The following is a 20,800-nucleotide window of genomic DNA, read 5'->3' on the forward strand; positions in this document are numbered from 1 at the left end:
ACATGCCTTAAACCAGTGTATAAGAGGCCAGGCCTCAGAGAGGCTGAGAGAGCACCTCGAGACGATACCTTGTTGTCTGATCTGATGTGTTCTGCTCCGTCGGAATAAAACTTCTGTTTCCTGCCTTCTGGTCTCCGGCGCCTGCCTCATTGCTTGGTAATTTGAATGGTACAAAGGCGGTTAGCGCCGGGCAAATCTTGAAAAAGGTCATAGCCCTACCTTTTTCCACATGCAGCGAGCACTAGCTATTTTTGATTTATTCTGTTGCGAGCATGGTTTGGAGGTCAATGTGACAAAAACGAAACTTATGACTTTTAATCCCCATCCCAGTTTTAAATCCAAAATTATCATGAATGGACGACCCTTAGAAGTGGTGAACTCTTTTACTTATTTAGGAATTCATATCTCAAACAAGAACTCTTGGAGTAATCATATAGACATAGCTACATTGAGACACAGGCAACTATCAGGTGCTATTAGTTCCGAGCACAGAAAGTCTCTAACGAAACCTGTTAAGCCTGCTTTGCAGGTATATGAACTGAGAGGAAGGAGTCCCAGTGTCTGTGTAAATTAATGTTATACAATCAAAGCAAATAATTAGCAACACATTGACTGAGTCCACCTTGTTTTAATCACAACGAGACTGGGTATATTAAATATACACAAGAATAAATCAATAGGTACAATTGGTTGTACGGTGCCCCAAGGAAGATAGGGAAAGGTGGTGGTAGGTGATCAGGTGAGGATGAGGTAGTGAGGAAAAATAAGTGACAGTGAAATCAATGAATCAAACAGACTGTATTTGTAAGTCGTATACAGTATGATGGACCAATAGTTCATAACAATTAAGTTAGGGGATCATACTTCACATAAAACAATTAATGAAACAATTGATGGTGTGAAGTTGATAGACCAATGGGTGGTTGTCGACGTTTCGACCCTCAAAGTAATGCAGGGGTTAGTTGAGCCCTTGCTGTGGGGTCTTCATCAGGACAGAAAAGAGGGGCAGGCAACCTATTCAGGTATATAAAATACAAAATTATACTTCAAAGTAGTGGGATGGGCCTCATGCTAACTAATTGGCACACACATATTAAGACAATTTAAATGGAAGTTAATCTCAGAATATCATCAAAATTACATTCAGAGCCCTAGACAAGAGCTTAATAAGTTAAAAACAAATGGTTACAGAGTTATGCTTCAGGGAAGTGGGAAATACCTCATACTAACTGATTAACAAACAATTATTCAGACTATTTGGATCAGAGGATATCATCAAATTGGTATATGAACTTGATTAATTAAAATGAGTCAAGAATCTGATATGAAGGAGTCAAGATCACATTGGTATACACGAGCGTAAAGAGCCAGAAGACGGCCCGGAAGTTAGCATCCGCTAAATCCATACTAATATAATAAAGAGAGAGCCAAAAACCTTTGAGGCGGGTAATCTCAGGAACCACAGCACCAATCACAACACCCAATACAGCGTTGGAAAGGGCAGTTGTAGCAGAAGGACATAGGCTATGCAGACGCCCACCATATACATTTAAAAAGTAAAAGAACCGTGCCAGCAAAGTAGTCCATTGTGGGCGTGTCTGCGTTGTGCTGTGGGCTTGTGCTGGGGGGGCGTGACAAATGCTGGGGCGTGTGGTACGTTCCGCCCTTCGGGCTGGACTGTTCCCATGAGGCACTGGGTCAAGGCGGATTTGCATATGGCCATGTCTGAACTGGGGTGGTGTGGAGTGCAAAAAAAGGATTGATTTAGGCCCAGATCTCTGTACTGGGGTGAATGTATGACATTGTTCTGCATTCTGTCCATCAACTGTTGTTTTTGCATTTGTCACCCCGAGTGGGATGGGTATGCTCAGACTTGAGTCCCATGATCTTCACACCGCTGGAGTCAAGCTATCCTGGTTGAAGACAGTTGATAGCCAGAAATTAGTTCTAGAATGCTTGAGTCTGGTCCAGGAAAGACATGGTTTGGCAGTTTGGCCTGGAATGTTCACATGAGGCACAGGGTCAAGGCTGAGGTGGTGTGGAGTGCAAAAAAATGATGGATTTAGGCCCAGATCTTTGTATTGGTGTGAATGTATGACATTGTTCTGCATTCTGTATATCAACTGTTGTTTATACATTCCGCTCTTCATGCCATGTCTCATATAATGTGCTATGGGGGTTTGTTGGTGCGTTGTGTCAAATAGTCCAGGTTCTGTACATTCCAGCTCCGGGTGTTCACCCTGCTCCCTTTAAATACCCCTGCACCCCATAATCAAAACCCACCCTTACTCCTTAAAATACCCCAACACCCTTAAACACTAACTCATCTTAACCCTATAAATATACCCTGTACCCCAAAACCCAAACCTATACCTAAATCCTAAAAATACCCCAGTACCCCAAAAACCAAACCTACCCCTGAACCCTAAAATACCCCTGTACCCCAAAACCCAAACCTAGCCCTGAACCCTTAAAATACCCCTGTACCCCAAAACCCAAACCTACCCCTGAACCCTAAAAATACCCCTGCCCCCCAAAACCCAAACCTAGCCCCAAACCATAAAAATAACCCTGTACCCCAAAACCCAAACCTACCGCTGAACCCCAAAATACCCCTGTACCCCAAAACCCAAACCTAGCCCTGAACCCTAAAAATACCACTGTACCCCAAAACCCAAACCTAGCCCTGAACCCTTAAAATACTCCTGTACCCCAAAACCCCAAACTACCCCTGAACTCTAAAAATACACCTATGCCCCAAAACCCAAACCTAGCCCTGAACCCTAAAAATATGCCTGTACCCCAAAACCCATACCTATCCCTAAACGCTAAAACTACCCCTGTACCCCATAACCCAAAAATATATCTGAACCCTTAAAATACCCAAACACCCGAAAACTTATACAACAGTACCCCAAAACATATACCCCTATACCTATACTTACCTTATCCGAACATTAAAAAAAACATGCTTTTACCATTCATGCATTTACAACGAATTTCGTTGTAAATGTATGCGTGGTAAAAGCATATAAAATGTAATGCCATGCGTTATAATGGCATTGCGGAGTCAAGGTACTTTCATAATGAAAGTATGCGGAGTGATGGTCTGAGGAAAGAAAGTTGCGGAATAATGGGTGTTTACCCTCCCCCGGTAAGTACATTGGTGGCACGGCGGCCCACATCTCCAGCAACATACTCATATTTTTTCACCACCGATTTGAAAAATGCACAGGTCTCTCTCATTGATGGCCAGCACCGACATACACTTTTAGACACACCTCCCGCCACAAGTTCTAGAATTGCGAACTTTAGAGCTGGGGAGCTACGTTTGAATCTCGGCATCAGGTCAACATCCTGTGATTCCAGGCAAATTGCTTTGTCTCCCCGTGCCTACCACAAATTAATGTGTTCTTCTGTAATGTAAATTGTGCTCATGCCATGTTGTCGAGTTCGCGCTATATAATATTGCAAGGAAAAATAAAGTAGGGAAAGTCGAGTTCACACACTACTAAACGCACACTCTTAAGTGCATCAGCAGTGCACTGTGAATCGGAGCATTTCACAGGCCTGTCACAGATAAGAAATGCTATCAAAACGAAATCCTACAAAACAATATACTACTGACCGGCAGCAATTCATACCCGGACAACGTAGGGACAGGCTGCTAATTGCTAATACAATAATGCCCGACGGAATACCTTGATATGCAGCATAGAATGTCAAGGTCTCAAGCCATCAATCAGTGGGATCCTATCATGCAGATAGTGTCTAAAATGGAACATGTAGATCGAGGCTTTAGTAGGTCACAGTGAACCATGATTTTCCATTTAGAACAATCACGGTGGAGATAAATTACACAATAACTTACCCTGTTGTAATTATCAAAATCTTCACTGGGTTGCAGCGAGGGGTTAATGAGGTGACTGTGGTTCCTGTGAGTACAAGGGGGGGGGGGGGGGGGGGGGAAAGGACGCAATCACTCTCTATCCATACATTGATGAGTAAGAAGAGGTGCTCGAACCATGATTGGGCATTTAGAACAATCACGGGGGAGATGAATTCCACAATAACTTACTCTGTGGTAATTATCAAAATCTTCACTGGGTTACAGCGAGGGGTTAATGAGGTGACCATGGTTCCTGTGGGTACAAGGGGGGAAACGCAATCACTCTCTATCCATACACTGATGAGTAAGAGGAGGTGCTCGTTAGAAGGATTAACTGCTTACCCAGTACTGGGAAAAGGTATGTTACACCTACAACGCAACTTTTACGTAGCATTCCGTTACAACGCAGATTTTACAACGCGGGATCCATTACATCGGATGTCATTACAATGCATGGCATTACATCGCAGATGCTATTACAACGCATACTATTACATCGTAAGTATTGGTAAGTATTTAATTTTTTTTAATTTTATTTAATATTATTTAATTGATTTAATTATTATTAATAATAAAAAAATATTTATTTTTGTTTTTAAATATTATAAATTAAAAATATTAATTTAAGTGATTTTTTAAATAAGTATGAGTATAGGAGTATATGTTTTGGGGTACTGAGGTATATGTTTTGGGGTGTTTGGGTATTTATAGGTTTTAGGACAGGGTTTGGGTTTTGGGGTACAGGGGTGTTTTTAGGTTTTAGGGTAGGGTTTGGGTTTTGGGGTACAGGGGTGTTTTTAGGTTTTAGGGCAGGGTTTGGGTTTTGGGGTACAGGGGTGTTTTTAGGTTTTAGGGCAGGGTTTGGGTTTTGGGGTACAGGGGTGTTTTTAGGTTTTAGGGCAGGGTTTGGGTTTTGGGGTACAGGGGTGTTTTTAGGTTTTAGGGCAGGGTTTGGGTTTTGGGGTACAGGGGTGTTTTTAGGTTTTAGGGCAGGGTTTGGGTTTTGGGATACAGGGGTGTTTTTAGGTTTTAGGGAAGGGTTTGGGTTTTGGGGTACAGGGGTGTTTTTAGGTTTTAGGGTAGGGTTTGGGTTTTGGGGTACAGGGGTGTTTTTAGGTTTTAGGGCAGGGTTTGGGTTTTGGGGTACAGGGGTGTTTTTAGGTTTTAGGGCAGGGTTTGGGTTTTGGGGTACAGGGGTGTTTTTAGGTTTTAGGGCAGGGTTTGGGTTTTGGGGTACAGGGGTGTTTTTAGGTTTTAGGGTAGGGTTTGGGTTTTGGGGTACAGGGGTGTTTTTAGGTTTTAGGGTAGGGTTTGGGTTTTGGGGTACAGGGGTGTTTTTAGGTTTTAGGGCAGGGTTTGGGTTTTGGGGTACAGGGGTGTTTTTAGGTTTTAGGGCAGGGTTTGGGTTTAGGGATAATTAAATTATATTTACCATTTAAAAAATATATTTAATAAATTAAATTAATTATTTTACATTAATTACATTTTTTAATTAAATTATTTAAATTAAATAAACTAATATTTTTAATTTAATTTAATTTCATTATAAAAAATATGTACATTAAACTAATTACTTTTTTTAATTAAATTAAATTAATTACAATTTTTAATAAAATTACATTTATTAAATAGTTATTATTTTATTAAATTAAATTAATGACAATTATTAAATGTCTTTTAATTAAATTATTTAAAACAAATTAATTACAATAAACTAAATAACATTTTTAAAAAAAAGTATACTTACCTATACTTACGATGTAATGCCATGCATTGTAATAGCATCTGCGATGTAATGCCATGCATTGTATTGACATCCGTTGTAATGGATCCCGCGTTGTAAAATCTGCGTTGTAACGGAATGCGTTGTAACACAACGCGTTGTACTGACACCAATCCCTGGGAAAATGCATCAGGGACCGGCCATAAATCTGGGGTCCGGAAGTTCTAAAGAGAAGATTAAGTGGGTATTACTATCTCAGAAATCCAGTGTCAGAAAGTCACCAAAAGGAGCGGAGATGTCCCACGGTGGTGAACTTACTTGGAAAATGCCGATTCAATCATGCAACGGACGCCACTCGCTATCGCAATGGCGAACCGTTTGTCCTGTTTCTCATATCACCATGGTAATCGTACCACGTGGTGAGTGCACAGCTTAACGACATGGAAGAAAGACTGCGCATCAACGCGGTCAGACAGGGGAAATTAATGACATTTAGGAGATTTGAGAGATTCAAATATTCTATTTACAAAATCAATTGTCATCCTAGAGATACAACTAATTGTAGAATATAAGGAATTGTTAGGAAACCTTGAATGTTAAACACCCCGCGAAGGAGACATTGGTATTGGTGTACACATGATGTAATGCATATCGTGGTTTACAGAATGGCGCAAGTTGGTAAAAAGATGTAGAATGATAACATACACCATTATTGATCATTACTGCCATTACATGCATGGTCAGAATAATCAATTAAAGCAAACAGTAAATTAGGGGAACATCACTTACAACACATTTTTTACAACGCACTACCATTACATCGCATACATAGATGACATTCTGTTAATTTGAAATGGCAATCAAGATGAACTATCCACCTTCTTCACATGGCTATATCATCAGTCCTCATCCCTGAAATTCATGATTCAGTCAGACAACCACGCCATCAACTTCCTAGATATTACCATCTATGAGGAATCAGGCATATTACTCACCACATTGTACCGGAAACCGGCCGAGAGAAATTCATTGCTGCAATATAATAGTCATCACCCGAGGGCGCTCCGTGACAATTTGCCCTTCGGGCAATTCTTACGGATTCGTAGGAATTGTTCCAGTAAAGAAAACTACTTTACACAATCAGATGACCTCGCAAACCGATTGCACCAACGCGGTTACCCAAGACGTCTGGTGAAGAAATCACGCAAACGTGCCTGGTACTACCCCAGAGATGAACTACTCGTAGTCAAAGACAAACGTGATCAATCGGATAACAGGATTGTCTGTGTTACCACCTTCAAAACGAAAAGCAAGAAGATCAAGCGCATAATCAATCAGCACTGGCAACTTATATCGGATGATATTAACCAATCTCAAACTCCCCTACATGCTTTCAAGAAATCCGAAAGCATCCAGAACTTTGTAGTACGGTCACTACTCCCAACACCAGAGGAGCCGACTATCACTTCACTCTGGGATTTACCCCCTGTGGTTGGGCATACCAGATGTGGACACTGTAAAGCCAGTGACACTACCATCCAGACCAAGGAATTTCAGCATTCCCGACATAAAATTAGGCTTAAGACACATAGCAACTGTAATTCGGCTAATGTGATCTACGCCATAATCTGCCCGTGTGACAAAATCTACATTGGGCAAACACAGCAGAAAGTAAAAACGAGGATTCTTCAGCACATGAGCAGGATTAGGTGCCACGTACAGGGGGCTCCCTTAGTAGACCATTTTGAGGGTGCAGGGCATTCCCCGGACAACCTTAAATGGATGGTAATAGAGAAGGCTTCTCTGGGTCCAAGGGGTGGGAACATCACAGGCATCTTAAATACACGTGAACTGAAATGGATATATTTCTTTGACTCAATTGAGACAGGTCTGAATGAGCATGACAGCTCTTTCTCACAACTGGCAACGCTGATTTAAAGTTTCATCTAACTATGTACAAACACCATCTTGAAATGCACTGGCCTACACCCTCTTGCGAGAGGTGCGCCACAGTTAACAGGACTGTCAGTTGGTTAGGAATGGTCTTTACCCCACTGTTGGAGGTACACCACCCTCACAATTAGTAATTTACTGTTTGCTTTAATTGCTTATTCTGACCGTGCATGTAATGGCAGTAATGATCAATAATGGTGTATGTTATCATTCTACATCTTTTTACCAACTTGCGCCATTCTGTAAACCACGATATGCATTACATCATGTGTACACCAATACCAATGTCTCCTTCGCGGGGTGTTTACCATTCAAGGTTTCCTAACAATTCCTTATATTCTACAATTAGTTGTATCTCTAGGATGACAATTGATTTTGTAAATAGAATATTTGAATCTCTCAAATCTTCTAAATGTCATTAATTTCCCCTGTCTGACCGCGTTGATGCGCAGTCTTTCTTCCATGTCGTTAAGCTGTGCACTCACCACGTGGTACGATTACCATGGTTATATGAGAAACAGGAACAACGGTTCGCCATTGCGATAGCGAGCGGCGTCCGTTGCATGATTGAATCGGCATTTTCCAAGTAAGTTCATCACCGCGGGACATCTCCGCTCCTTTTGGTGACTTTCTGACACTGGATTTCTGAGATAGTAATACCCACTTAATCTTCTCTTTAGAACTTCCGGACCCCTGATTTATGGCCGGTCCCTGATGCGTTTTCCCAGTACTGGGTAAGCAGTTAATCCTTCTAACGAGCACCTCCTCTTACTCATCAGTGTATGGATAGAGAGTAATTGCGTTTCCCCCCTTGTACCCACAGGAACCACGGTCACCTCATTAACCCCTCGCTGTAACCCAGTGAAGATTTTGATAATTACCACAGGGTAAGTTATTGTGGAATTCATCTCCCCTGTGATTGTTCTAAATGCTGAATCATGGTTCGAGCACCTCTTCTTACTCATCAATGTATGGATAGAGAGTGATTGCGTCCTTTTTCCCCCCCTTGTACTCACAGGAACCACAGTCACCTCATTAACCCCTAGCTGCAACCCAGTGAAGATTTTGATAATTACCACAGGGTAAGTTATTGTGTAATTCATCTCCACCGTGATTGTTCTAAATGGAAAATCATGGTTCACTGTGACCTACTAAAGCCTCGATCTACATGTTCCATTTTAGACACTACCTGCATGATAGGATCCCACTGATTGATGGCTTGAGACCTCGACATTCTATACCGCATATCAAGGTATTCCGTCCGGCATTATTGTATTAGCGATTTTGCCGATGCTAACTTCTGGGCCGTCTTCTGGCTCTTTACGCTCGTGTATACCAATGTGATCTTGACTCCTTCATATCAGATTCTTGACTCATTTTAATTAACCAAGTTCATATACCAATTTGATGTTATCCTCTGATCCAAATAGTCTGAATAATTGTTCGTTAATCAGTTAGTATGAGGTATTTCCCACTTCCCTGTAGCATAACTCTGTAACCGTTTGTTTTTAACTTATTAAGCTCTGAATGTAATTTTGATGATATTCTGAGATTAACTTCCAGTTAAATTGTCTTAATATGTGTGCGCCAATTAGTTATCATGAGGCCCATCCCACTACTTTGAAGTATAATTTTGTATTTTATATACCTGAATAGGTTGCCTGCCCCTCTTTTCTGTCCTGATGAAGACCCCACAGCAAGGGCTCAACTAACCCCTGCATTACTTTGAGGGTCGGAACGTCGACAACCACCCATTGGTCTATCAACTTCACGCCATCAATTGTTTCATTAATTGTTTTATAATAATAATAATACTGAGTTTTATAGAGCGCAACAGCTACCTCCGTATGAAGTGTCCCGGCGCTGGCGTGAACAGTGAGAGTCATAGTGCAAAAAGATGAGATTTATGAGAAGTATGATCCCCTAACTTAATTGTTATGAACTATTGGTCCATCATACTGTATACGACTTACAAATACAGTCTGTTTGATTCATTGATTTCACTGTCACTTATTTTTCCTCACTACCTCATCCTCACCTGATCACCTACCACCACCTTTCCCTATCCTCCTTGGGGCACCGTACAACCAATTGTACCTATTGATTTATTCTTGTGTATATTTAATATACCCAGTCTCATAGTGATTAAAACAATGTGGACTCAGTCAATGTGTTGCTAAATATTTGCTTTGATTGTATAACATTAATTTACACATACACTGGGACTCCTTCCTCTCAGTACATATTGAACCCAGGTCCCAGTGACTATGTTTGGGTAACCCCCCTGTCTATACCCTTGCAGGTATATAAGGCAAAAGCCCTTGGCTCTGCACTTTATGGTACCGAGTTATGGGGCTTTGAGAAGGTGGCTGCATTACAAACCTCGGAAAATACTTTTTTTCCGTTCGATAACTGGCGTCCCGAAAAGCACTCCATTATTGCCCCTCAGGTATGACTTGGGTAGAAAATCGGTTACTGACCTGGTCAGACTTCGACCAATCCTGTATTGGAGGAGGCTCTGGACCACGCCTGAGCTTTCACATTATGCTGAGGGGTTTTTAGATATTGCTAGAGCGGATACATTTCATAAAAACAGGTGGCTTAATTCCCTGAAAGTAATTCTAAATGACCTCGGAATGTGTCTGCTTTGGTCAGACCAAGTTGGATCAGTCTTCCCTACTAAAAGAGTTTTAAAAGAAATGTATTGGGATAAGGTAGCTTCCCGGGGTTGGGCTGGCACTAGCTTAGGTTCTATGACTGAGGGATTTTTAGAGGCTAAACTGTATCCTTCTTTGGAATCTTATTGGGACTGTATAACAAGGCCAAGTGACCGAAAACTCCTATTCCAACTGAGAGCAGGTTCATTGCCCCTTCGAGCTTTGACTTCTAAATGGGAAAGTGGCGTAAATGCTAGCTGTCCTGCTTGTGGCCACGATAACGAAACTAAGGGTCACTTCTTGTTTTCTTGCGCTGATTATCTGGACCCAAGACGTGTATGGTTAAAACCAATGTGCAAGAATGTAGGGACTACTAGTAGTTTAGCTGCCTTGCGTATTTTATGTACTACTAGCGAGATGTGGATATTAATTGCAACTGCCAAATATCTTGTATGGGCATGGTCGATCAGACGGAGACTGCTAGTCTCTTGACTATTCTCTGTCTGATATACTGAGTGATTAAACTGGGAAGAGACTGCTAGTCATTTGACTATTCTCTGTCTAGGCGAACCACCTGTTTACATCCATCCATGATATTTTTCTTTTTAGGAATCTGTAAGACCAGATATTTTTCTTTTAAGGAAACTGTAAGACCTAATCCTTTAAAAAAAATTTTAATGGTCAATTATTGATATGATATTTTTAAACCCTGTATTGTAAATTGAGTCACGAATTGTAAATAATATGCTTTTTTACCTCTTTCTATTGTAATTGATTGTTAATTGATTTGTATTTTTAAATTGTTTCTGCTTTTATGAGAGAACTCTCGAATAAAGCATATTTTGACTTAACTTGTAAATAAAAATGATACAGATTTAAATGTTTTTGCAAAAGTGTTAGACCATGGAAGTTAGTGATTTTTATGTGTGTATGAAATTGCCATCTGTAGCAGGAGGAGTAACATATCATCATTTACCATTGACATATGGTATTTCATGTAGTATTTTAGCTAGTTTATTTTACAGAACTGGAAAATTACGTATTATTATTCTAACATAGATGTGATTTTTTCTGATGTTCCCCTGCGTAAAAATATAAACCCCATTGTTAGGATGTATGACATTACAACGCATGCTTTTACCACGCATGCTGTTACAACGCAGTTTTTACAACGCATGCTGTTACAACGCATAGCGCTTAGGGGTGCTGGCTAGTGAATAGTTTAATTTACTATTCCAACTCCAGTCCCCGTGGAAAGTAGGGAAGGTGTTGGGTAGTAAATTAAATCCATTCCCTATCCTAGAGCGCCCCCCAGCGCTATGCGTTGTAATGACATGCGTTGTAATAGTTGCGTCGTAAAGGCACTGCGTGGTAAAAGTTACCTTGTAAAGGATGTTTCCCCCGTTGTTAGCAGTAGAGATGCACAATTTATCTGTGAATGTGAAGACATCTAACATGGGCTTCAATTGGAATTCCATGGAGCATATTATCAAGCCCATTATCGCCGCTTTATCAGCAGTTTCCTGCCGATAAAAGCGGCGATAATGTATCGCCGTTTCTTGATAATATGCCCCATTAAGCCTAAGAAAATTACATTACATTAGTATGGTGTGATGACCTCTCCCCATTCCATTGTCCAATCACAAGCAGGGGATGCAAAAATATTGAAACATTAGAGGGTGTGAGTATAACTAAGGTAGGCTCAGTCAGTTAGATTGTCAGACTTGTCACCGACCTGTCACAGACCCAACACTACAGCAGAAGACGGCGGATGCCACGGAGGTCAGAGACGCTGTTCGAGCACTCTGACAGAAGAATCGAGAGAGGAGAGACAGAGAGAGGAGAGTCGGAGAAATTGCTGAGGGAGAAGAATCTGTCCATCCAGAAGGGGAAGGAAGAGTAGCACCAGAGAGGGGTGTAACGCTGGTGTTGCACTTAGAAGAGGTTACCTGTCTTGTCCTTAACCTGTCCTGATCTATTGGCTCCTGACTACTCGGGAGTCCCTTTTCCAGCTTCTTGGCCAGAGGTTGCTCTTCACACCATTCTACGTAACTATAAATCTGTGTCGTAGGTCCTTGTACCGTTTTCCTTTTTCCACCCCTCCCAGGTACCAACGTCATGAGATTTTATTAAGTCTTTATGTTTTGATTTATTCATTATATTCTCCTTGAAAAGTTGGTGTTTGACATGTATTGGTATTTGACTCACAAACGTATTGCATAGATGAAGCTTTTAAAACTCTCCAGAGTCTGTGGTCATTCAAAGAATTAATGGTAAACGTCATTTATATCTATTATGCTAACAACCTGATCTATTTACCAAAGGATATTGAGAACTAAGGTGTTAAGGTTTTTAGTAAGAATCGGTGTATAGGTAAACATTATTACAAGGTAAAATAAGTCCTGATCACCAGCGGTGATTGGTACAAAAAGGGGGTGGTGATGGACAGACCATCTGAACCAATCAAACACTCACACTCAGTCAACAGATCTGGGTTTAATCCATCACTGTTGTTTAGCCCACTCTGCCACCCCAGTTCAGACATGGCCATATGCAAATCAGTCTGACCCTGTGCCTCATGGGAACAGTCCAGCCTGAACTGCCAAGCCATGCCTTCCGGGGACCGGAAACAAGCTTCTGAGGACCGGTCTCTGGCATTTCAGCCATCTTCAGCCCGGCTTGCTTAAATCCAGTGGCAAAGTGAGCAAGGGACTCACGTCTGAGCATACCCTGCCAACTTATGGCGAACCAAGTGGTACAAAAAGGGGGTGGTGATGGACGCAGCATCTGAACCAATCAAACACTCACACCCAGTCAACAGATCTGGGTTTAATCCATCACCGTTCTTTAGCCCACTCTGCCACCCCAGTTCAGACATGGCCATATGCAAATCAGTCTGACCCTGTGCCTCATGGAAACAGTCCAGCCCGAACTGCCAAGCCATGCCTTCCCTGGACTGGAAACAAGCTTCCGAGGACCGGTTTCTGGCATTTCAGCCGTCTTCAGACCGACTTGCTTGAATCCAGTAGCAAAGTGAGCAAGGGACTCACGTCTGAGCATACCCTGCCATTTTATGGTGTAATAATTGCCAGCTTATGTATGAATGTTTTATGGGCACAGGTGAGTGTGATGTTTTAGAATAACCCAGGCTGGTGATCTCGCTGCATCACCATCGATACCGAGACTCGAACCTGGTTCTCCTGAGGGGAACCATGTTCGATTACTGGCGTTGTCAGCTCATCATCCTGTGATTGGTGTGATTGCAGTGATTGGTGAATATGCTTCCCATGGGCAGGCTCCCAGGCTCTGCCTAGAGACCTAAGCAGCCAATCCAGGCGCTGCTAAAGCAGCGCTTGGATTGCCCTGGGCAGGACAACTAGCTGCTCATCATGAGACCGTGGGCTGCGGATTAGACCCCCTTCACTCTCTACTGTACTGAGGCGAGACTCTTTAAGATTGTGCATGTCGGGCTGGCCAGGAAAAGGCACCCGGCCAACCCAACATGCGTATTGTTCAGTTGGTGTCACTATTGACTACTAACCCTACCCCGCCGCCTTAAGCCTGCCGCAGGCAAACTGTGATGTCATGTTACTGGCCTGCGGCGAAGACAGCTGACTGCTGTGGGCTGAGATTTTGTAAGTAATTTAATACTGCATTTTTGTCTACAACTGCCTGAGCCCTGGGCAAAATATTCAGTGGGGCGACGCCCAAACGCCCACACAAAAGAACCACCCCTTCCACATCTGGCCGTACCGATCCCACTTCGGGCGACACAAGCAAAAGGGTGCTTGTTTCCATGGAGGACCTGGCCTGGCAGTTCGGGCTGGACTGTTCCTATGAGGATCAGGGTCAAGACTGATTTGAATATGGCTGGGTCTAAACTGGGGTGGCTGGTGAGCAAAAGAAGAAAGAAGTAAAGGATGGATAAAACCCAGATGTTTGTGACTGGGGGTGAATGTTTTCATTGTTCAGCATTCCGTCCATCATTTGTTTCTTTTGCAACAGATTTATTTAGGACACAAAAACCACCAAATAATTATTAAGCAATTGCAGGGCAGATTTACAATAACTGCACATCCCTGCATAGCAGCAGGGATGCGCCAGATATTGTGCGTCACGGCTGTGCCACCATGGCGCACCATGGGGCAAAAATGGACAGATGCATGACGCATCTGCCGCCGTAAAGGCGGCGCATTGCTGGAGTTGCGTCGCAAGCACGACGCAGCTCCACAAGGCTCGGGGGTGCCCTGTCCTGAAAATGCTGTGTCAATCCTTCCGCCTGCTTCAAGCATGCGCAGGGTTTTGCTGCAGCATGGGCTTAAAAGTGACTGAGTGAAATCTTGTAGATTTCACTCAGCCACTTTTAGGAGGCGTTCCTGTGCCAGAACGCCCCCCGCTGCGCCGGAACGCCTACATGTGGCGTAGGGCTGTACAAAGTGCTGGTTTGCACTGCGGCGTAAAAGAGGCGCAAGGGGCTTGTAAATCTGCCCTCTAATCTAAAATTCCAAACCATTGGTTTAGCCGTAATTTCTTTTTTAGAGTGTGTGAATGTGTGTGAGTGAGAAAGAGAGAGAAGAGGAGAGGGAGAGAAGAGGAGAGGGAGAGAGTAAGAGAGAGAAGGTGTGAGAGAGAAGAGAGAGAGAAGAGGAGAGGGAGAGAAGAGGAGAGGGAGAGAGTAAGAGAGAGAAGGTGTGAGAGAGAAGAGAGAGAGAGAGGGTGAGTGGGTGGAGTGGCTGGGGGAGGAAATAGAACGCTTCAACCAAGCGGCAGGTGCAGTACCAACCGCTATTACTAGAGGGCAGGCTGCCTACAAACAACCGTCTGCTTGGGGGTAATTTGCATAACCAGAAGCCACTGCAAAGCCACAAACTCTTCCATTTCATTCTCATAGGTAATAAAGGAGTCTTTTTAGGTTTGAAAATCAGAAATGTTCACGTGTGTAGGTGTTTTTCTAAGATAAAGTTACAGTTTTACTCGTAGTCTAACGTTTTTAAAGTCGCCATAACTTTATTAAGCTCTTTATATTTATGGATGGCAAGAAATAACGATGAAAGTTGCATTCTTCAAATCTATGACCGAAAAATATGTTGCTGGTCATTTGCACTATGAGTGGCAATGATATGCAACGTTGCGGTAATTTTTGGAGGGGGTGTGCTGTGGCAAACTCCCCATCTTAAGTTCAAGAATGTGTGATAGATTCATTATGTGTGAACGAAAAGCTACAGTCCAAGTCGTAAAACTAGATTCAGTGATAGACGCGAAAAGGTGCGGTAAGCTGAATTGATGATACTCTCGAGGAAGATGGCGATGTGTGGATTCTTCTGGAAGTTAGAGCTCCGGCTTCTCCACAGCAAACTAAAAGCATCTCCCGCAATTATGGATCATTAGGAACAGTTTATTATGGGTAGAAGGGACCAGAGCTCCCGTACAGGACTCCACTGGCTCCATGCAGGGAGACTCGCTCTGGCACTGCACCTCTGTGGGGTATACAGTGTGGTGCCTGGCTTACTTATTAGGGACCTCTAGTGATGACCTGTGGTATGGCACCCATCCACTATGTTTTTCTGCAGCTTTGCAATTGTATAGCTCGAGCTTGATCTGAAGGTATTGGATCGCTTTCCATCAGTGGCTCCCAACCTTTTGACTTCCTGAGGACCCCAACTGAATCACTACCAAACGCTGGGGTGCCACCAAATTAAATTACTAAAGATGTTGGGGCATATTTATGAGTTCTGGTGCATCTCTGCAAATCAGCAGGTATGCGCCAGAACAAATGCGTCACGCAAAACTACCCTTGCGTCACAGCGGATGCGCCGCATTTACAATGCGGCTCCCCTTGGCGCAAGGATAGGCAGATGTATGACGCATCTCGTGACGCAAGGGCGGTGCATCACTGGAGTCGCGTCGCAAGCACGACGCGACTCCAGCAATGCTAGGGTGTGCCCTATACTTAACGGGGCAGATTTATGAGTTCTGGCGCATATCTGCAAATCACCAGGGATGCGCCAGAACTAATGCGTCATGCAATTCCCTCCTTGCGGCACCACAGATGTGTCGCATTTCCAATGCGGCGCACCATGGTGCAAGGAAGGGCAGATGCGTGACACATCTTGTGGTGTACGGGCGGCGCATTGCTGGAGTAGCGTCGCAAGTGCGACGCAACTCCTGCAATGTACAGAGGCCACCCATACATAACGTGGTGCGTCACTCCTTACGCCTGCTTCAAGCAGGCGTAAGGATTTGACCCAGCAGCGTCGTAAAACTGACTCAGTGAAATCTTGTAGATTTCACTGCGTCAGTTTTACGGGGCTTTCCTACGAGGGAACGCCCACCCTGCGACAGAACGCCCACATGCAACCTGCCACGGGTTTCATGTGGCGCAGGGCTTTACAACGTGACAGATCTGCCTAAATGCGTCACGTTGTAAATAGGTCGCAGGGATTCGCCACGTTACCGAGCCGTTGCGTGACGCAACGGAGGCGTAAACGGGGCGTAAGTCCGACATAAATCTGCCCCATAGTGCTGCGTCAGTCCTTACGCCTGCTTCAAGCAGGCATAAGGAATTGATGTAGCAATGTCGCACAAGTGCCTGCGTGAAATCTTGTAGATTTCAGGCAGGCACTTTTGCGAGGCGCACCTACCCCGAATGCCCACCCTGCGCCGGAACGCCCACATTTGGCGCAGGGCTTTACAACGTGCGCATCTGCCTAGATGCGTCACGTTGTAAATGGGTCGCAAGGATGTGCCACGTTTACGCCGCCGTTGCGTCACGCAACGGCGGCGTAAACGTGGCGCAAGTGCCTTGTAAATCTGCTTCTTTATTATTTGATATTGAACAAATATGCAAAACTTGAAAACCTTTAATGGGAAGTTTGATTCTGCAACAAACTTTTCAATGTTTGATTTAATTTCGGAAAGTTGAATCCTCAGCCCAGAATCTACATTTCCCAAGCAATTTCTGCACTTAGGGGCAGATTTACAAGCCCCTTGCGCTCATTTACGCTGCTGTTGCGTCACATTTGGGACGCAGCGGCAGCGCAAATCCTGCTCCATGGTGCGGGATACTTACAACATGACGCATCTGGGAGATGCGTCACGTTGTAATGCCCTGCGCCACATGTAGGCGCCTCCTGTGCAGGGGAGGCCGTTCCGGCGCAGGAACGCCTCCTAAAAGTGGCTGAGTGAAATCTACAAGATTCCACTGAGTCACTTTTAGGCCCATGCTGGAGGATTGACGCAGCATTAACTAGATAGGGCCCCCAGAGCATTGCTGAAGCTGCGTCGCGCTTGCGACGCAACTCCAGCAATGCGTCACTTTTACAGCACAGATGCGTCACGCATCTGTGCCGTTTTTGCCCCATGGTGCGCCGCATTATAAATACTGGACTGCTCCCATGAGGCACAGGGTCAGATTGATTTGCATATGGCCATGTCTGAACTGAGGTGGCAGAGTGGGCTAAAGAACGGTGATGGATCAAACCCAGATCTGTTGACTAGGTGTGAGTGTTTGATTGGTTCAGATGCGCCGTCCATCACCACCCCCCTTTTGTACCGCAGTGTAAATGCGGCGCATTCATGATGGTGGAGCTGTGGCGCACAATAACTGGCGCATCCCTGCTGATTTGCAGGGATGTGCCTGTTATTGTAAAGATTCCCCCAATTTTTTAGGAACATAAAAACTGCAATAGCTTTTTCACATAAAGAAATAAACGTACATGCCAACATTTAAGAAGTGGAAAGTGGAAGATTAAATAAAAATATATGGGAGAATGGATTTTTCAAATTCAGGTCTATACAAGCACATGTATTTTAAGGCGGTGAGACAGACCAAGGGGCATATTATCAAGAACGGCATTAAAATTATCGCCGCTTTCCCATAGAAGCCAAGGTTCTGGGGTGAACCTGAGCTTCTATGGGAATTCACAAGGGCATATTATCAAGCACATGATCGCCGCTTTAGTGGCAGTTTCCTGCCGCTAAAGCGGCGATAATTTTAACTCCATTCTTGATAATATGGCCCTCAATTGGGTCTGTTGGTATGTAGTGCTATTTTTAGCCGTACGAGGATCCTGCTCCTGCCAGGGCTGGACTGGGAACCCAAAGCAGCCCTGGTAAATTTTGTCAGACCAGCACCTGTAACGTACATAGCGAGTGCTGCGAATGAGCCTGACCACTACAAATGTGTCTTCGGGGCGCTCTACCCTGAGAAAAGTAGGGGAAAAATGAGACCTTCTACAACACATTGGTAATTATATATTCATTGTACTAGCTTTTAAAGCATAGTACATAACGACCTTAATGTGCCCCAGGATACAAGAATCTTGTGGCTCTTCAGTGATTCCCTCACTACCACCCTCCCACAAGTATCTCATTTGTTTTATAGCACCTCTCATATCAGTGTCGGTAGGGTGTCTAAGCACTTTACATCACACACAGAGACAATGACTGATGCGTGTTTGTAAATCAGTGTATAAAAAATGTTACCTAAGGCACAGGGGACTACAAGGTATAGGATTCACAGGTCATCCATCCTGGTAGGCATTGTCTAAGAGTGCTTTTGTTTGGAGAATTTGTAAGTGGTGGCCGCCATTGCACATTTACGAGCCCAAGACTACAAGCTATGTGAGGAGGGTAATACAGCAGGTTAGCTCTTAGATTGGCTGGTGCAGGGAGGGGCAGGATAGAGATGAGTGTGGGTGTGCCCATGGACATTGCAGAGACTTAAGCTGATTCCCTGGAAAATCTATACTGCATCAGGGGTGACGGGACCACAGGTCAACTGTTACAATTTGTGGAGGATATACCAATACCAAATATCTCACCCTTTGAGGGTGGGGCAGTCCTTGAGAAAAATATTGAACAGTATGAGGTGGTGAAAACCATCAAACATCTCAAAAGTAGGGGGCGTGGCTTAGCGGGCGATCATGGCGGACGTGGCTTCTAGAGCTCCCGCCGGCCCGACGATTATCCTTCCAATTCTCCTGGCCCCCGGACCCGAAAAGTATACCACGTCTGGGGTGATTGTAGCGGACGACACTGGGAGCCATCTGACGCCAGGAGCGGCGAGCCGAGACCTTTCACGGCGGTGAGGCGAGTCGGAGCAGCGGGCGGCCTAGTGCCGGACGGACAAGCCGGGGCCTCAATTTTGGCGTACCCGGACTGGAGGACTCGACCGGGGGCCTACGGCGCCGCTCTTTGATCCGGATCTGGAGGCTGCCTGCTGCCGGCAAACCATCGCGGAGTCCCCTGCCTTTCCTCACCATACCAGCGGTGGGGGCTTGTGCCTGGCGGGCGCCTCGGAGGGACTGCGGCCTACCTGGCCTTGGCGGAGCTGGGGCCTCGAGTTTGGCTGTCCCCATACGGAGTCACCAACACTGATCTTTGGACCGGGTGTGCAGGCGCAGCGGAGCCCCGGGGGCTGAGGGGTCAGTCATGCGCCTGGCCCGGACTGTTGCCTTCCCCATTCCTGTGGTCGCCGGGGCAGTGGCCGGAGAGCCTGTGGACCGGACTGGAGCGGCCCGTGTCTGTGCCGAGTCAGGGGTGCCGGTGGACCCGGTGTGGAACTGGCGCCGACCCGCGGTGGGGTCCAACGAACCGTGAGTGTCTCCCCCCCCTGGTGGGGGCCCCCTCCCCTCAAATCGTACTGCGGAGACTGCTGGGAGACGCTGTGACCAGAGAGACCATTGGGGGCCCCGAACAGGCTGCCGGGCAGGAGGTATCCCCTGGCTGTCGTTGGGGCTTGCGGGGTGCACCGGAGCAGGCGGAGGAGGTGGACATATAGGGAGAGGTGCCCCGGGCGGCGCTTGCACGTGCTGGGACTTAGCCTGCGAGGGTCTGCGGAGACGAGCTGTGGGGCCCCCCCTCCTTATCCTCTGGTGTAGACGGAAGCGGTGTCCGTGAGGAGTCGCTTGTGAGGGTGCCTGGACAGTGAACTACCCTTGGCAGCTGTTGGTGTGAGGGTTGCCCTGCCAAAAGGATCCGCCGACGTTTTGAGGACATTTTTGCCGGACTCAGCCTTGGCCATGACCAGAGGGAGGGGTGGACCCGCGAAGCAGGGGCCCATCGACAAATTCACGGAGCCACATGGCGGCCCCGGAGCGCAGGGCGGCCAGGGGCCGGGGCCGGATAATGCGGCGCTAATGGCAGCTATCACCCAATCAAGAGATATGCTGGATGCCAAGATTGGGGCTGTTGGGGCGGATGTGACCCTTCTGAGGCAAGACCTGCGCAACGCAGTGGCGCGCATAACAGAGGCAGAGTCCAGGATCTCCGTGGTGGAAGATGATGTCGGGACCCTGAAAAAGAAAGTGGCGGCGATGGAAAGTGTCCAGAAGGGTCTAGCACTTCGGGTGGAGGATGCCGAAGGACGGGCGCGCAGGAACAACCTTCCCTTTGTGGGTTTTCCGGAGGACTGTGAGAAGGGAGGCATGGAACGCTTCCTTTCTCAGTGGTTGGAGAGCTGGCTCCCCCCGGATACCCTGTCCCGATGTTTTGTGATTGAACGCGCGCACCGGGCCCTGACGCAGAAACCGCCGGCAGGTGGACGGCCCAGGCCGGTGATCGCCAGAATTCTGAACT

The sequence above is a fragment of the Lissotriton vulgaris genome, chromosome 1_2, assembly GCF_964263255.1.
Source record: "Lissotriton vulgaris chromosome 1_2, aLisVul1.2, whole genome shotgun sequence".
NCBI lineage: Eukaryota > Metazoa > Chordata > Amphibia > Caudata > Salamandridae > Lissotriton > Lissotriton vulgaris.